An 18899-nucleotide genomic window follows, 5' to 3' on the forward strand; every position below is an offset into this window, starting at 1 on the left:
GAGCTGCCGCACGGCTCCCCGGGGAGAGGGAGCTGCCACGGGGGGCGCCTCAGAGCGGAGGCGGGGAGCTGCCACAGGGCGGAGGGGGGGGGCGCAAGATGGAAGTTTCGCCTAGGGTGTGAAACTTCCTTGCACCGGCCCTGCCCCTAGTGAGGGCCGTTCACCCAGGATTAACCTGGCTCTAACGCTGGACACGTGTGCTCAGGCCAGCTACTGTTCAGGGTGAGAAAGGAGCTTGAACTCTGGGCCCACTGGGGAAATCCAATTTAGCCCCTCCTCCGTCCCAGGATTGACACAGCAGACCCAAGACAGCATTTCAGGATAGTGCCCAGCAATGTGTCTGGCAGCCAGTGCTGAGGAGCAGGGGCTGGTTGGTGTGCAAGCGTTGGGAGAAGGAGCCCAGGCGTAGGTCATGTTTCGAACCTGGGTAACTAAAGCTGTGTGAACGGACTCCTGTGAGCCCCTCACCCCCTTCCGCTCGCAGGAGATTGTGCAAGAAAGTTCCCCCCAAGGCACTTCCTCAAGGCTCTGGGCTGCACTGCGGGGGCTCTGTGCAGAGTGCAGACCCCTCAGCCATGGGGACAAGACCCGGATCCCGGTGCCCCAGGCTCTGTGAGCCAACGGCTTGGAAAGCCTCCCCTGTGAGCCGCTCCCGGGTTAGAGCCGGCTGCGCCCAACCCATGCAGCAGAGCGGCGGGGACGTCACTGCGGTGTCATTCCCCGCCCCCCTGCTCCTCTCGCTGCTGTTTCCTGGCCAGTTCCTGCCAGCCACAGCATTTAACACAGAGCTGCAGGAAGGAGGCCCCATACGGTTAGCTACCAGCTGACCTCCTCCCTGCCCTGGCCTCCAGCGCTAGCGGACCCGCAGAGCACAGCGGCTGCATGGGGCGGGGGGAAGGGTCAGGCGGTCAGCAGGACCCCGAGAACAGCAGCCCCCAGGTTATACCGAGAGCTGCAGAGGCAGGACAGAACAGTGGGTGCCTGCAGAGACCCCCCCCCCCCGCTCACTCCCTGCCCAGAGGGGTTACAGCCCATGCATCTCCCTTGCCGTCAAACCACCCCATTCCACCCAAAGAGTCGCTTCCTTTGCTCAACCCAGCAGTCCCAGGTCTCAGCCAGTTCTATCCCCTCCTCCTCCACACACCCTCCCCGGGTCTGGGCTCCCAGCATTGGGGAGCATTTCTCCAGGGACTGCACTCAGTTACCCCTTTGCCTCTGGGTTTCCTCCAGCTTTCCACCCCCTCACCCCACAAGGCACTGCCCGTGGCCAGCCCACCCTTACCAGTCATGAGCTGGTAGCTCCTGCTGCAGGCATACCCTTCACCCCCACGGCCCCAGGGTCTCACCCAGGAGTTTTGCTCCTTGGGCAGGGTCAGCTGTGGGCAAGGCAGAGAGCCGCACACTTCCAGAGCTGCAGCCATGCCAGCATCTCTGCATCCCTCTTGCCATATCAGGGCTCCCCATCCCCTGCTCCAGTTGGGCAATGCCCCTGTGCTGCGGGCCCTGCTCTGGGGGTCCCATCTCAGCCTGCCATCTCTGGCAGCTCCTGGACCCTGCACCTTTGCTTCCACTACCGTCCTGGCCCCATTTCTCCCTCCGGCCTCTCCCCCACTGGCAACTCACGGTCTGGTTCAGCTCCACCCTCATTTGTGGTTTGGTCCTAACCGCGGCCCAGGAAATGCCTCAACGATGGACATGCGGTGAGCTCTGAGTGTTCCATCAGCCCATCCCCCTTTCTGTGCAGCACATGAGCAGGGCTAAGGCGGGGCCATCACAGGGAGGTGGTGCATGGTACCAACCACAGAGTCTGGTCAATACCCTGCCCCAGTCCTGTGAGACCTGTGGGCAAGCCCCCCCAATCTTCGCCACCAAGGTTACAGGTTCGCTTGGACTCTCCTCAGTGAATGTCACCGTGTCAGATCCTATGGAGTGCTTGGTAATGGGAATATCTCCAGCGCACAGATACGGCAACCCACGTGCTACATTCATTTAGATCTGCCTGGACTTGGTTTAGGATGAGTGCTCGCAGCCAGCACATCGCCAGCTCCATCTGTCAAGGCCCCCCACCATCCAACTGCAGCACAATGCTGGTGGGCTCCACCCCAGCCCGCGACAGAGCAAGCCCTTCCCACCGCACACAGAATTTGCTGCCTGCAGTTCATCACAGGGAAATCTCGGTGGAGGAGTTGGACTTGCCAAGCCCCGGAGGCTGCAGCAGCTGCTGTGCGACAATCAGCAAGGTTTCTAGCTGGCTTTTTCCAATTAGCCACATGCCTCATGCAGGTAGGAGCAGCACAGCGAGCATGAGAAGGGGGCCTAGGGCTGGCCCCTGTGCCCTTTGAATCAGTCACACAGCTCCCACTGAGCTCAGGGAGGCAGAATCAAAGCCTTGCTGAGCACAAGCAGCACCAAGGGTTCATGCCACCAATGGCTATTAGCCAAGATGGTCAGGGAGGCAACCCCGGGTGTCCTAAGCCTCTAACTGCCAGAAGCTGGGACTAGACGACGGGATGGATCACTCAGTAATTGCCCTGTTCTGTTCGTTCCCTCTGAAGCACCTGGCACCGGCCACTGTCAGAAGGCAGGATGGACCATTGTGCTGACCCAGTGTGGCCATTCTTATGTTCTTAAGATACAAAGACTGACTTTAGAGAACTGACCTGGAGAGCAGGCCCCCGCTGCCCCAGTGGCAGAGCCCTTGCCCCACCCCCAGAGTTTATTCTCCACATCACAGCATAGGGACCCACCTTGTGGGACTCAAACAGCTGCACCGATTTTGCTCAAACATTGAAATAAAACCACTCACCACCGTCAGGCGAACGCCAGGTGGCAAAGCTCCGGTCCCAAGGTGACAGCGTGAAGCAGGGTTCAAATCAGAGTCCCGGTTTTACAGTAACACTGGCATGGCAGTCGATGGCAGGTCACCAAAGCTCAGGCTCCAGGCCCAGCAGTGCCCTCACACTGTAGCCCCCTTATCGGCCAGGAAGAGGCTACAGATCACTAGGGTGAGGGATCAATGAACAGCAGCCGCCCTCTATCCCACACAGGCTCACAGACTAGCCCGTGATGCTGTTACTAGCCACCCAAGGGACAAAGGGTGTTGGATAAATGGGACCCAGATTCCTGCCAGGGCAGCCATCTCCTCTCACTCCAAAGCTCTGGCGCAGAAGGAAAGGCTGCCTGGGGAGGACCCCTTGGCAGGGAGCTTTGCTCAGGACGCGAGGGTCCCTCCTCCGGCTCTCATTCAGGGTGCCCACTGAGGCCTGGGGCAGAAGCAGTCGGGTTAATCCAGCTGTTGATTGCCTTTGCACTGCAGCAACAGCCTCTGAAGACTGATTAGCAAGCGAGGCCATGCCCTGATAACAGGGCTGGACAGACAGATGCTGTGTGTAAAGGCCAAGCAAAGTGCCCGTCGCCTTCCCCCACCCCGCCAGCCCAGCCTTCGCCAATCCCAGCCTAGCCTTCGCCCCTCCCAGCCCACCGCCCCAACTTTTCCCACCCAGCACCTGCTTTCCCCAGCCCAGCCTCCCCCAACCGACACCCCCCCATTTCCCACCCAGTGCCCGCCCCCCCTCTTCCCCACCCAGCACCTGCTGCTGCCCCCCCTTCCTCACACAGCCTTCCTTGCCAGCCAGCCCTAGTTTGCCACCCTCAGCCAGCCTTCCCTCCCACCCCGCCCAGTCAGCCTTCCCCACTTGCCACCTCACTCTGTCCAGCCTGCCCTGCCCCACCCAGCATCCCACCCCACCACCCAACCTTTCCCACCCAGTGGGTCAGCTAAGCCTTGCAGCTCCCCTGATTAACAGCGTCGGACACTTCAGAGGAGGTCTCTGTGCTGGTTGTTACTAGCATGCTTTGGAGCTCATAGGCACATAGAACCCACCATCTATGCAGCGTCACCAGCTTCCATGCTCAGAAGTGAGGCCCCCAAAATCATGGGATTACAAAACCCGATCAGTTTGGGTTCTTTATTCATCCCTCCAAGGAGCTGCTGGACCGTGCTCCCCAGCCATGAGCGCTAGACACTGACTTCATTGGCTAAGCAAACGCTGGAATTCTCACAAATTCACATGACTCCAGGAGCTGGGACTTTAAGAAAGCCACCAGTTCTCCTGAGAGTCAGTGACCTTGGCTGTGCTCAGGGGAGGCTCAGCTCTGTTCCCAGGTGCCCAGCTGTGCCCTGCTTGGGAGCACTCTGTCACAAGTGTGATATTGGTGAGAAAGGAGCACACAAGGGGCATGGCCCATGCCTGAGAGACAGTTGGACACATTTCCACATGCAGCATCACGTTTAAAACCAACCAGAGCGTAATAAAGTGTGAATTTTCTGTAATATTTTTAATTACTCCTATGCATGCCTCAGTTTCCCTCTGTACTTCGCACTGTTACCCCATGGGTCCAGAAGGGTTAAAATGATCTTAGGGCAAAGCAGGAGACATGAGGTTCCTGGACTTTCAGAAAGCCTTGACAAAGAGCCTTTGGTGAGGGTCGTAAGCGAAGTAAGCAGTCATGGGATAAGAGGGAAGGTCCTCTCATGGATCAGTAACTTAAAAGACAGGAAACAAAGGATAGGAATAAATGGTCAATATTCAGATTGGGGAGAGGTAAATAGTGGTGTCCCCCAGGGATCTGTACTGGGATTAGTGATGTTCAACATATTCATAAATGATCTGGAAAAGGGGGTAAACGGTGATGTGGCAAAATGTGAACATGATATAAACTTACTCAAGACAGTTAAATCCAAAGCAGACCGTGAAGAATTACAAAGGGATCTCACAAAACTGGGTGATCGGGCAACAAAATGGCAAATGAAATTCAATGTTGATAAGTGAAAAGTAATGCACATTGTAAAACATAATCCCAACTATACATATAAAATGATGGGGTTTAAATTAGCTGTTACCACTCAAGAAAGAGATCTTGGGGTCACTATGGATAGTTCTCTGAAATCCATCTGCTCAATGTGCAGCAGCAGTCAAAAAAGCTAGCACAGGAGTCGGCAACCGTTCAGAAGTGCTGTGCCGAGTCTTCATTTATTCACTCGGATTTAAGGTTTCGCGTGCCAGTCATACATTTTAACGTTTTTAGAAGGTCTCTTTCTATAAGTTTATAATATAGAACTAAACTATTGTTTCAGAGTAGCAGCCGTGTTACTCTGTATCCGCAAAAAGAACAGGAGTACTTGTGGCACCTTAGAGACTAACAAATTTGTTAGTCTCTAAGGTGCCACAAGTACTCCTAAACTATTGTTGTATGTAAAGTAAATAAGGTTTTTAAAATGTTTAAGAAGCTTCATTTAAAATTAAATTAAAATGCAGAGCCCTCCGGACCGGTGGCCAGAACCCAGGCAGTGTGAGTGCCACTGAAAATCAGCTCGCGTGCCGCCTTTGGCACGCATGCCATAGGTTGCCTACCCCTGAGCTAGCAGAATGTTAGCAACCATTAGGAAAGGGATAGATAATGAGACAGAAGATATCATAATGTCTCTATATAAATCCATGGTACGCCCACATGTTGTATACTGTGTGCAGATGATTGACCCATCTCAAAAAAGATATATTAGAACTGGAAAGGGTACAGAGAAGGGCAACAAAAATGATTATGGGTATAGAACAGCTTCCGTATGAGGGGAGATTTAAAAGACTGGGACTTCTCAGCTTGGAAAAATAGACAACTAAGGGAGGTCTGTAAAATCATGAATGGTATGAAAAGAATGAATAAGGAAATGTTATTTCTCTCTTCACATAACAGAAGAACCAGGGGTCACCCAATGAAATTAATAGGCAGCAGATTAAAACTAACATAAGGAAGTACTTCTTCACACAATGCACAGACAACCTGTTGAACTCATTGGCAAGGGATGTTGTGAAGGCCAAAAATATAATGGGTTCAAAAAGAATTAGATAAGTTCATGGAGGACAGGTCCATCAATGACTATTAGCCAAGATGGTCAGGGATGCAACCCCATGCTCTGGGTGTCCCTAAACCACTGAATGCCAGAACCTGGGACTGGATGATGGGGATGGATCACTCGAAATTGCCTTGTTCTGTTCATTCTCTCTGAAGCATCTGGCACCGGCCACTGTTGTAGTGGCATTGGCACAATTTTTATAGCGGAGGTGCTGAAAGCCACTGAACAAAACTAAATGCAGTATATGATGGAAACCACTCCAAGCAAGAGGGTTCTGCCACCCCCCCCCCCTCCCCCAGCACCTCTGCACTGCTGGAAGACAGGATATGGGCTGGATGGACCTTTGGTCTGACCCTGTATGGCTGTTCTTAAGAGATGTTGGGTCACGCTGTCTGCAGTGGAACGAATGGGTCGTTAAGGACTGGCTGAAACTGACCCATGTCAGTGGAGGATCCGAAAAGACAAGGGGAGCCCCAAAAGCCAGGACAGTCACACCTAGCAACCAAGGAGATTTCCCCCACCTCTCTGCAGGGAAGCAGAGCACGGGTCCCCCAGCTAGCAGTTTTATAGCCCCTCAGCCCAAGTCAGCTGACCCAGGCCAGCCATGGGTTTCACTGCAGTGTAGACATACCCCACACGCACACCGACCCACCCACTCTCACCGCCTGCTCCCAGAGGTCAGTGCAGAGTCTGACAAGTGCAGAACACCCAGCCTCCTGAACCTGCCTCTGCTGCTGTCTAGGACCGCAGGAACTGTCAGATGGGATCAAAACCAGGGTCCCTCTTGCCCAGCAGCTGGTGCGAGCCCCACAGTCATAGAATCATAGAATATTAGGGTTGGAAGAGATCTCAGGAGGTCATCTACTCCAATCCCCTGCTCAAAGCAGGACCAACACCAACTAAATCATCCCAGCCAGGGCTTTGTCAAGCCAGGCCTTAGAAACCTCTAAGAATGGAGATTCCACCACCTCCCTAGGTAACCCATTCCAGTGCTTCACCACCCTCCTAGTGAAATAGTGTTTCCTAATAGCCAACCTAGACCTCTCCCACTGCAACTTGAGACCATTGCTTCTTGCTGTCATCTGCCAGCACTGAGAACAGCCGAGCTCCATCCTCTTTGGAACCCCCCTTCAGGTAGTTGAAGGCTGCTATCAAATCCCCCCTCACTCTTCTCTTCTGCAGACTAAATAACCCAGTTCCCTCAGCCTGTCCTCATAAATCATGTGCCCCAGCCCCCTAATCATTTTCGTTGCCCTCCGCTGGACTCTCTCCAATTTGTCCACATCCCTTCTGTAGTGGGGGGCCCAAAACTGGATGCAATACTCCAGGTGTGGCCTCACCAGTGCCGAATACAGGGGAAATAATCACTTCCCTCGATCTGCTGGCAATGCTCCTACTAATACAGCCCAATATGCCGTTGGCCTTCTTGGCAACAAGGGCACACTGCTGACTCATATCCAGCTTCTCGTCCACTGTAATCCCCAGGTCCTTTTCTGCAGAACTGCCGCTTAGCCAGTCGGTCCCCAGCCTGTAGCGGTGCATGGGATTCTTCCTTCCTAAGTGCAGGACTCTGCATTTGTCCTTGTTGAACCTCCTCAGATTTCTTTTGGCCAAATCCTCCAATTTGTCTAGGTCACTCTGGACCCTATCCCTACCCTCCAGCATTATCTACCTCCGCCCCAGCTTAGTGATAGCTGCGAACTTTCTGAGAGTGCAATTCATCCCATCATCCAGATCATTAATAAAGATGTTGAACAAAACCAGCCCCAGGACCAACCCCTGGGGCACTCCATTTGATACTGGCTGCCAACTAGACATTGAGCCGTTGATCACTACCCGCTGAGCCCGACAATCTAGCCAGCTTTCTATCCACCTTAGAGTCCATTCATCCAATCCATACTTCTTTAACTTGCTGGCAAGAATACTGTGGAAGACCGTATCAAAAGCAGTGATGGCATCCCTTCAATCATGGCCTGGCTTGGAGCTGCATGGTCCAGGTCTTTGCTCAGATTAAGGGCTGTGTCCGCACAGAACACACTAGCTGAGAAGGGCAATGTTAAAAAGAGACTCCAAGTGGGGAGCAGCTACTTGTGAGGAGAACTGCTCAGGGAGTGACCTCACCCCTGCACAGGATGGTGATGCCTGGTGGGAGGCAGTGAGGTGTTAACTTGCTCCTGTACACAAGGTTTGTGCCTTCGGCTGCAAGCTAGATGCAAAGGAGGATGCCCCAGAGTGCCAACAGCCTTAGTGAGAGCTGGTGCCGGGCAAAGGAGGGAACTCAACACCCCAATGAAGCAGCCCCCACGCTGGGCAGATCAGCCACAAGACAACTGTGAGACGGACGCTGACTGCACCCCCAGAGGGGCTGACAGCATGGCATGCCACTGTTCAGACAGAAGGGGGAGTTGGCCACAGACAGCTTCTGAAGGCATGAGATCTGCCACCCTCCTTAGCTGTAGTTGGGGGCCCAGGCGGACATTCCCAGAAGCACTGGTATCCAGCTTGGCATTCATTCTGCCATTTTCTCTTTTCAATTCTTTGCCAAGTATGCTTTGCCCTGGTGACTGGCACCGGCAGAACAGGCACTGCCAGATGCTCCCCATTAGGAACCAGCATCTGACCTTACAGCAGCAGGAGCAGCAAATGCAGCTGCAGCACTGTCTCAAGGCAGGGCTCCTGCTGAGAGATGCCACAGGGCGTCTGGCATGGGAAATGCCAGGCATGGCTCTCGCGTAGCAAAGGAGGCAGCATGCCCACACCAGCTGTGAGCAGCAGCCCTAATACCCAGGCTATGCTCTCGCCTGGCTGGCAGTGCATTGCTGCACATGCACTAAGACACAGGGTGCCTGGCACAGCCAAGCTGGGCTCCTGACACACAGGCGAGCTACCTGGGTTGCACAAGTGCCCATTCCCTAGCAAGTTTCCTGGCCCTTGACCCACAGCAGAGCTAGGCAGCAGCACTGTTGTGACACTGGCACTCAGGCAGCTTGCCAATATGGTGGGCATCTATTATTAACACTTGGCCTTTCATCAGAGACACCACCTCCACCACAAACCAGTGACTGAACCCCAGGGCCCCTACCGGGGGGGTGACTGGCCTCATGTGAAGGGGGGAGCAATTCAGCGGAGGTCACCCAGGAGTCAGCCGGTGCTGCAGAGCCTGTCTCCTGGGCACGGTCCGATTAGATTAGGGTTTTCATCGCATCACACCCCCATCGCTAGCCCAGCCCTTGCAGAGTGCAGAACTGGGTGCAGCTTTGCCAGACCGGGCCCAAAGCAACACACTCAAGGTGGAGAGTTAGCAGTGGGCACAGGTGAGCAGCCCCTCGACCCTCACCTCTCCGGCTCTGGCCTTCAATCCCCTTCCACCCCACCATTACTCAGGGTAACAGCTGCACCTCCGAGGCTCTGGGAATCCTGGCCTTTCATGCACACTGCCCCTACAAAGGCAGGTAACAGCCAAGCCTTCACTGGAACCATGTAGGTCAAACCAGATAATACACCGGGGGTTGTGGAGCATGATCTCCTGGTGGGCAGGGGGCCAGGACTCCAGGTTTCCATGCCCAGCTCTGCCCACCAACTCCCAATTCTGGGAGAGTCATTTGGCCTCTCTGTGCCTCAGCTTCACAATCTACAAAACACACCTAATACCAATCCGGGGAAGTGTGCTTAAAAGGTCAGCTTCCAGGCAGGAGAGGGGAGAGCCGCATTGAGAGGGCCAGGGGGTGTAGTTCTCTGTAGCAGAATCACTGGGCACAGCAGGGGCTTGGCGCTCTCCTAGGCCTGCAGGACTCAGAACGGGGGTCATGCTGGCGTGTTTGAGAGCTGACGATGATCAGGAGCCACATAACTCAGAGAAGCACAGAGATCTCATGGACCAGTTTTCAACTGGCCAGGCCGCTCCTTCACTCTCAGAGCCACTAGCCAGGCCCACTGTGTCACTAAGGGCTAGGAGGGCAGCACCAATGTCAGCTGCCTGCAAGCTCACAGAGCCTGTCCAGCTGCAGGCCCAGGGGGCTCTTCGGAGAGTAGCGGCCTCACGGATCAACACGACTCATCCCTCCCAGGCACGGTGGGGCTGATGAGGAGTCACCCACATGTCCACTCTAGGATAGATCCCCTCACCCCCTACACGTACCAGCTGGCTCCTCCTGGCATAGGTGGAAAAATTGGTGGGTGAGCAGCTCCCCGCCCCGCCCCCCCGCCCCAACTCGCCTCCGCTCCGCCTCCGCCTCTTCCCCGAGCACGCCGTGTCCCCGCTTCTCCCCCTCGCTCCCAGCGCTTCCTACTGCGAAACAGCAAGCGCTGGGAGGGAGGGGGGAGGAGGGGAAATGCGGCACGCTTGGAGAAGAGGTGGGTCTGGGGCGGGGATTTGGGGAAGGGGTCCAATAGGGGCAGGGAGGGGGCGGAGTTGGGGTGGGGACTTTGGGGAAGGGGTTGGAATAGGGGCGGGGCAGGAGATGGGGTGGGGTTGTGCACCCACCGGCGCCGGGAAAAGTTGGCGCCTATGCCTCCTGGGATGAGAGGAGCTGTCAATCACACTGCCCTGTGACAGTGAGCACTGGTGCAAGGATGAGGGAACAGAAGTGTCCACCCCTGGCAATCAGCCCTCTGGCCTGTGCCCAGCTTGGCAGGGGCCTTGTCCTACTGCCAGAACCCAACAGGAGGCAGATGATGAGCTGCTCCGCCCTTAGGAATGGGTCACGGAGCCTAGGCAAGAATCCTAGCAGAGGTGGATTTATCAGTGCCCTGGAACTGTTCGACAGTCACACTGAGCTGGGCCCGCAGGCCCCAAGGCGGGGCTTGGAGGGTGTTCTGCTACAGGGCTAATAAGAGCAGCAGCCCAGGGAAGATGGGTCATGGGGGGAGGGGGAGAGAGAGAGATGGGTCCGTCCTGCATGGCAGTGCATGCTCCATACATGCTATGTGCTGAGCTAATGGCATCTGGGAGCCAGTGACCCCTGGACTCCTGCTGCTGCACCAGTGACAGGCAGGTGCTGCGCCAGCCGCACCTGCTGGCCAGCCGACCAAAGTCCCACCGCAGCCCAATTCCTGGGCTGCCCCACCCAGTGCCTCTCCAACCTGTCCAGCGCCACCCGCTCCCCCAAGCACCTCTCTGAAGCACCTAGCACTGGCTCCCCCAGAACCAAGCAGAGCCCACCACCCCCTGTAAGAAGCCACAGCAGCTACGCAGCACCAACTGGCGACCTATCCCCTCCTGGCCGCCCCCTAGCACTGCCCCAACAAAACTATTCCTCACTACTGCCTGCTCCCAGCCAGCCACTGCCATGGCCCAGGCCACTGCCCCAACATACACTAGCTGCCAACCAACCCCACCAGTGGGCCCACCACCAGTCACCCAGCCTCATTGTGCCCAAACCAGCCAGTGCCATCAGGAACACAGACCAATCTCTGTGGCCACTGCCTCATTGCACAAGCAGGCAGCCTGGCCTCCCACCCAGAGCCAGTGACCCAGCCCTATGGACCCAGACAAAACATGCGCACACACTACTCAGCACAATGAGCCCTCCAACCAGACACACTGCTAGCCAGTCAGGTACTAATACCTCCCGCACTGGCCCCCAACAAACTAGGTACCCGCACACCCTGCCAGTCATGCATTGCCTCTCACCATTACTGCTAACCGGTACTACATCCTCCCCACACACCTACCCCCACTAACCCACCACCATCTGCCACAACACCCCTAGGCAACAACATACTCCCTCACACCATCCCTCCACCCTGATACCTAGCACCACACCCCATGAACTGCCCTTTCCCCCATGCCCAGACACTCACCCTATGCACTGCCCCCGCCTGCGCTGCCAGCCACATACCCACTCCACCCTGACCACACCACAGCCCCTCCCTCACAGCCACCCACCCTACGCAGTGCTCCCGCCAGCACTGCCAGCCACATACCCACCGCGCCCTGACCACACCACAGCCCCTCCCCCCACACCCACCCTACGCAGTGCCCCCGCCTGCGCTGTCAGACACATACCCACCCCACCATGACCACACCACAGCCCCTCCCCCCACACCCACCCTACGCACTGCCCCCACCTGCGCTGTCAGACACATACCCACCCCACCCTGACCACACCACAGCCCCTCCCCCTACACCCACCCTACGCACTTCCCCCACCTGCGCTGTTAGACACATACCCACCCCACCCTGACCACACCACAGCCCCTCCCCCCACACCCACCCTACGCACTTCCCCCACCTGCGCTGTCAGACACATACCCACCCCACCCTGACCACACCACAGCCCCTCCCCCCACACCCACCCTACGCACTGCCCCCGCCTGCGCTGCCAGCCACATACTCACCCCACCCTGACCCCCCACAGCCCCACCCGCCACACCCACCCTACGCACTGCCCCTGCCTGCGCTGCGAGCCGAGCCACATACTCACCCCACCCTGACCCCACCACAGCCCCTCCCCCCACACCCACCCTACACACTGCCCCCGCCAGCACTGCCAGCCACATACCCACCCCACCCTGACCTCACCACAGGCCATCCCCCCCACACACACCCTACGCACTTCCCCCACCTGCGCTGTCAGACACATACCCACCCCACCCGGACCACACCACAGCCCCTCCCCCCACACCCACCCTACGCAGTGCTCCCGCCAGCACTGCCAGCCACATACCCACCGCGCCCTGACCACACCACAGCCCCTCCCCCCCACACACACCCTACGCACTTCCCCCACCTGCGCTGTCAGACACATACCCACCCCACCCTGACCACACCACAGCCCCTCCCCCCACACCCACCCTACGCACTGCCCCTGCCTGCACTGCCAGCCACATACCCACCGCACCCCCACCACAGCCCCTCCCCCCCACACCCACCCTACGCACTGCCCCTGCCTGCGCTGCCAGCCACATACTCACCCCACCCTGACCCCACCACAGCCCCTCCCCCACACACCCACCCTACACACTGCCCCCACCTGCACTGCCAGCCACATACTCACCCCCCCTGACCCCCCCCACACCCTATGCACTGCCCCCGCCAGCACTGCCAGCCACATACCCACCCCCCCACAGCCCCTCCCCTACGCACTGCCCCGCCTGCGCTGCCAGTCACATACCCACCCCACCCTGACCCCCCCACAGCCCCTCCCCCCACACCCACCCTACGCACTGCCCCTGCCTGCGCTGCCAGCCACATACCCACCCCACCCTGACCTCACCACAGCCCCTCCCCCCACACCCACCCTACGCACTGCCCCCGCCTGCGCTGCCAGCCACATACCCACCGCACCCTGACCCCCCCACAGCCCCTCCCCCCACACCCACCCTACGCACTGCCCCTGCGTATGCTGCCAGCCACATACCCACCCCACCCTGACCTCACCACAGCCCCTCCCCCCACACCCACCCTACGCACTGCCCCCGCCTGCTCTGCCAGCCACATACCCACCGCACCCTGACCACACCACAGCCCCTCCCCCCACACCCACCCTACGCACTGCCCCCGCCTGCTCTGCCAGCCACATACCCACCGCACCCTGACCACACCACAGCCCCTCCCCCCACACCCACCCTACGCACTGCCCCCGCCTGCTCTGCCAGCCACATACCCACCGCACCCTGACCACACCACAGCCCCTCCCCCCACACCCACCCTACGCACTGCCCCCGCCTGCTCTGCCAGCCACATACCCACCGCACCCTGACCTCACCACATCCCCTCCCCCCACACCCACCCTATGCACTGCCCCCAACTGCGCTGCCAGCCACATACCCACCCCACCCTGACCCCACCACATCCCCTCCCCCCACACCCACCCTATGCACTGCCCCCGCCAGCACTGCCAGCCACATACCCACCCCCCCACAGCCCCTCCCCCCACACCCACCCTACGCACTGCTCCCGCCAGCACTGCCAGCCACATACCCACCCCCTCAGCGCCCTAGCAGCAGCTCCCTCAGGATCGCACACGCAGTCCCCACCCCTACCTCAGCGGCCCCGCTGCAGCCTCCTGCCCGGCTCCAGCCTCCGCAGCCGTTGGTTCATGGTCCCTTTAAACGCTCCCTCCTTCGCTGCCACCCGCCCGGCACCCACGGCGCAGCCATATGTCATTGACACCGCGACGGTTGTGTCGCGGCCGCCATCTTAAGAGAGTCAGAGGGGATGTCGCTGATCGATCTATCGGGGATCGATTGAGACGCGCTCAATCGATCCCCGATCGCTCTGCCTCCACCGCGGCGAGGCGGAAGCGGAGTCGGGGGGGGAGGGCGGCGGCAGTCGACCCCGCGCCCTGAGGACGCGAGGTAAGTCGCCCTAAGATATATCGACTTGAAGTGACATGTCCTAGGTCGATCCCCCCAGTATAGACCAGGCCAAAGGAGCAGGAGGCCAGCCCGAGGACGGCCGCCATCTTGTGAGCGCAGAGGCCTCGCTCGATGACGTTAAGATAACGTTAAACGAGACAGCTGGTTCCCGCTTCCATCTTGAGTGAGGCGAGGGAGGCAATAGCCGGAAACAGGCTTCGGGGGGAGGGTGACCGGACGTCCCGATATTTAGGTGTTTGTCCCGCGTCCCGACCGGTCTTTGGTCAGGCTGCACTTTGTCCCACTATTTCACTCCGCCGGCCTTTTTTTCCCCCCCTCCACTGGCAGACTCACCCCCCGCCCCCCAATATTTTCTTCCTCTCATCTGGTCACCCGATTCGGGGGAGCACATAGCCGAAACCCAGAGGGGGGCTCTCCTCTCCCTTGGGGGTGATAGACTGGGGAGAAGGGAGGGGGGGGGCAACTTTCTAATCACACAAAACCTGACACCCCTTCCCTGCGCCCCCCCACCCCTGCTTGCTCTATCCTCCCTCCTGCCATCACTCACTCTTCCTCATCCTCACTCACTTTCACTGGGATGGGACGGGCAGGTGGGCTGTGGGTGCAGGCTCTGGGGTGGAGCCAGAGATGGGTGGATTAGGGTGCAGGAAGGCGTTCCAGGCTGGGGTGGGTGCAGGGTCCCGGTGATGCATACCACGACTCTGAGGAAGCGGCCGCCAGGTCCCCACAGCCTCTAGGCGCATAGGCGGCCAGGCGGCTTTGCATGGTGTACGCTGCCTTCGTGCCCACAGGCACCGCCCCCCCTCCCCCCACAGTTCCTAATGGTCACAGTTCCTGGCCAATAGGAGCTGTAGAGCCAGTACTCAGGGCGAGGGCAGTGCACGGAGCATCCCTGGCCGCCCCAGCGCCTAGGAGCTACAGGGACCTGGAGGCCGTTTCCAGGAGTCGCACGGAGCCAGGGCAGGTCCCCACTGAGCTGCCAACCGGACTTTTAACGGTCTGGGTGGTGGTCCCCACCAGAGTCCCTTTTCGACTGGGTGTTCCCGTTGAAAACCGGCTGCCTCGCTCCCCTAGGGGGCAGCAGACTAAGGGTGAAAACCACCTCAGGGGGGAGGGGTAGCTTCTCCCCACCCCAAGGGAGCAGCAGACTCAGGCGGTGGCAAACTCAAGGGGGAGGAGCAGCCTCGCCTCCCCCCAGGGGGCAGCAGACTCTGGGGAACAAAGGGAGTTGCAGGCCCCGGGCGTAGGGGGGATGTCTTTGCCCCACTGGCATTACACCAAATGCTCTATGATGTGTCACTTTGGCCTACTCACACTGGCCCACCTCCTAATAGCTGTACACGGCCAGTTCTAGCAGGTAGCAGAAGCACTTGCCTTAAGCACCAAGCTTCCGGGGGGAGAGGGGGGCAATCAACCTGCTGTGCATCGTGTTCTCCTGCCACCCTTGGGCTGCTCAGCAAGGGGGGAGGAGGATTGCCAAAAACATTCCTCCTCACACAGCAAAATAGCTAGGAGGGCTCCTGAGGCCCCCTGGATGGAGATGAACACCTGCTGTCCCAGGGCCTTGCTGTGAGTTGCTTGGTTGGGGGGGGGGAGGGGGGAGAGATGGTTGTTTGAGAGAGGACACACTGGTGAAGGCAAAAGCCTGGCTGGCTTCTTGGAGCAGGGCCCTGCATGCAGTAGCTGGGACACGTTGCTGCTCGTGGGCCCAGTAATTGCTACCACCTCTGGCCCCCCCTGGAGCCTGCAACAGGTAGGTTTGGGGGTAGGCCCAAGGAAAATCAGACTGGTCACAGGGGGTTCCCTTTTATAGATTCCAAGGCCAAAAGGGACCCCTTTGATCATCTAGTTTGATGTCCTGTATGGCACAGGCCAGAGAACTTTTGCAAAAAAAAAATTCCTACAGCAGCTGTTGAAGAAAAACATCCAATCTTGATTTAACAACTGCCAGTGATGGAGAATCCACCACAACCCTTAGTAAGTTGTTCCAATGGTTAATTACTGTCACTGTAAAAAAAAAAAAATTACCTTATGTGCTGCCTGAATTTGTCTAACTTCAACTTCCAGCCGTTTTAGCATGGTATACCTTTGTTTGCTAGACTTAAGAGCTCCTTATTAAATAGGTGTTCCCCATGTAGGTACTTACAGAATGGAATCATATCACCCCTTATTCGTCTGTTAAGATAAATAGACTCAAGGAGCTTGATCAATAGCATGTTCTCTAATCCTTTAATCATTCTCAGGGCTCTTCTCTTCCCTTCTCCAATTTATCAGCATCCTTCTTAAATTGTAGACACCAGAACCAGACACAAAATTCCAGCAGCAGTCACTCTACTGCCAAATTCAGACATAAAATATCCTGTCTACTACTACTTAAAAGGCCCCTATTTATGCATCTCAGGATTATATTAGCCCTTTGGGCCAGAGTAGCACACAGGGAGCGCACGTTCAGCTGATTATCCGCTGACCTGCAACTCTTCTTTAGTCACTACCCTGGAAATAAGAGGCCCTAAGGCTGTAGCTATTACTTTGTTGCCAAGGAGATGTCTTGTCCTGAGTTGCTGTGCCCATGGCTTCCTACATAAAGGGGTCATGACCTGCCCCAGAGCCAGCACCCTCAACAAACCCCCAAGCTTCCACATGCCTAAGCAGACATGCTCAGGGACAGGGGACCTTATCAGACAAGCTTTGTGGGATCCAGAAGTTGATGCTTTTAAAATAAGCTCTTACTGTTTGAGGGACACAAACAAAAATCACTGTGGTGACAAGTGGCTTTTTTTCATGCCTCATACACAACCTGCACTGGCTGCATGGTCATAGGTGATCACGTGCTGGGTTGCACAAGGCAGTTTAGTGTAGTTAGACAGTGATGCAGGCTGGCTGTAAATATCTCCTGGACAGCAGATACCACTTTGTTACAGCCCACAGTACCCATGGCAGTGCCGTTGGCCTCTGCACAGCGCTTCAGGGCACCACAGAACTTACCTAGCCGCACCCATGATTTTACGTTATGTAAGGGGAGGGGGAAGAGAAGTGCTTTAAGTTAAAAAACAGACAACTCACTTCTCCCTGAAGCCAAAGTTGGTGCAATTTGCCCTTAAGAAGCAAGGCAGCTGCGAACACCCACCAGAGAACACAACCACTTCTCCAAGATTGCCTTTATTTATCAATTGCCAGTGACTATCCTGCCGCACTATTTACACCAATCCCACAGTCTTAGTGCTGCCCACCGCCACGAACAGAAGTACAAGGGCTGCTTTAGCTTTCACAGCCCAATCCAAACAAGTATCGTGCCAAAAGTGAGAGAGGTCCCTGGGCAGGTGCAATCTTGCACACCTGAAGGCTTCAGCCACTGGGCACAGTTTGTGTAGTAGTACGAGCATTACAATAGCAGCTAAACAGCCCTATCTGGCTCTAGGGTGTAGTGTGCTGGCAGCTCTACAGCCCCCATAGTGTGCATGCCCATGGCACAGACAGCATTCTGGTCCCACATCACCAGGAAAGCAGGTGAAAGGTCAGTGGTAGGTGACACTCCAAGACATAGGTGCATGATAGAGCTTCATATAGTTTGTAGTGATGTACTAATGAAAAGGTCCAGTCCCAACCCAGTGTGGCCTCCTTCCTCACCAACACACACACACACACACACACACCTTCAAAAATCAATAGTTTGTCCCCCCACATCAAGAGGGTTCTGACTTAGGGTTTTTCACAAAACATGCTGGTCTCTGAACCTTTAGGCTTTTTCTCCACAACCAGGAAGGCTAGAAACTCTCTTTAAAACAAAAGCTGAGATTACCCTGACAGCACATGATGCTACGAGTTTAAAGGGGGGGGGGGGGAGGGGGGGAAATCACACCAAATATTGCAAGGCTCACACTAAAGTCACAAATCAGCAGCACTGCCAACTCCTGGAGGAAAGGGCTGCATCAACAGACAGAGGCAGGCAGCAGCCAGGATCATTTTCTGTAGCTGGAGCACTGAAAGATGCCTCATCATGGTCTTCCCCCAGCACCAACTCATCAGTGCAAAGATGCTTGTAATAAGCTCATCACCCCAGCAGCAATGCAGACAGAGTGACAGCCCCTGTGCTTGGGGGGTGTAGGGGAGACACGCTTGGCAAGAATTTGTCCCCAGCACAGCAGTCCTGGCCCTAGAGCAGGGCTATGACGGGTGCATCCTGTACAGACAAACACAGACCCAGGCTCAGCTTCTGGCACTATTAGCAGGGCCACATGCTAGCATCACAGAGTGGGGTGAAGGGGTTTGACACATGAGCCCATTACACTGAGGGGGAAAGACAGCAATGTGGAGCTACTGAGAGGGCTGAATGCAAGGGGCTTGTTAGAGACAGGGCCCCCTTCCTCCCCAACAGCAGTGGCCCATGCAGGCAGCAGAGGGGCAGCACAGGCTGCAGGAGGCAGGTATTCACTGGAGCTTTCCAAGAGGGAGCGGGGACACTGGAATAATGCTGAGCTGTCGCCGCGCCAGCTTCCAGAGGGGAACAGCTGCTTGTGTTGTTACAAAACATGCCCTTGACCCATCCTGTCCAACAGCCCACGAGACAACACATCCAGAGCAATGTAAACAGCCCCTTCGGCCAGCTCCAGCAGCACAGGCCTCTGCCAGCCACAGAGGAGGCAGGTTACAGGTAGCAGTGGCTAGG

At 56.9% G+C, this 18899-nt stretch overlaps 1 protein-coding gene across 1 annotated transcript in view; it reads right to left on the reverse strand.

The window, feature by feature from the left end:
* The window catches only part of PNPLA6 (patatin like phospholipase domain containing 6), a 78832-nt gene extending 64900 nt beyond the window's left edge, over nucleotides 1-13932 (reverse strand). The window contains exon 1 of the mRNA XM_065419652.1: nucleotides 13898-13932. The gene's annotated coding sequence lies outside the window, so the exon portion shown is untranslated. The remainder of the gene's footprint in view (nucleotides 1-13897) is intronic.
* Between the last annotated feature and the right edge of the window lie 4967 nt (nucleotides 13933-18899).

The sequence above is a fragment of the Emys orbicularis genome, chromosome 19 (assembly GCF_028017835.1).
Source record: "Emys orbicularis isolate rEmyOrb1 chromosome 19, rEmyOrb1.hap1, whole genome shotgun sequence".
Taxonomy (NCBI): domain Eukaryota; kingdom Metazoa; phylum Chordata; order Testudines; family Emydidae; genus Emys; species Emys orbicularis.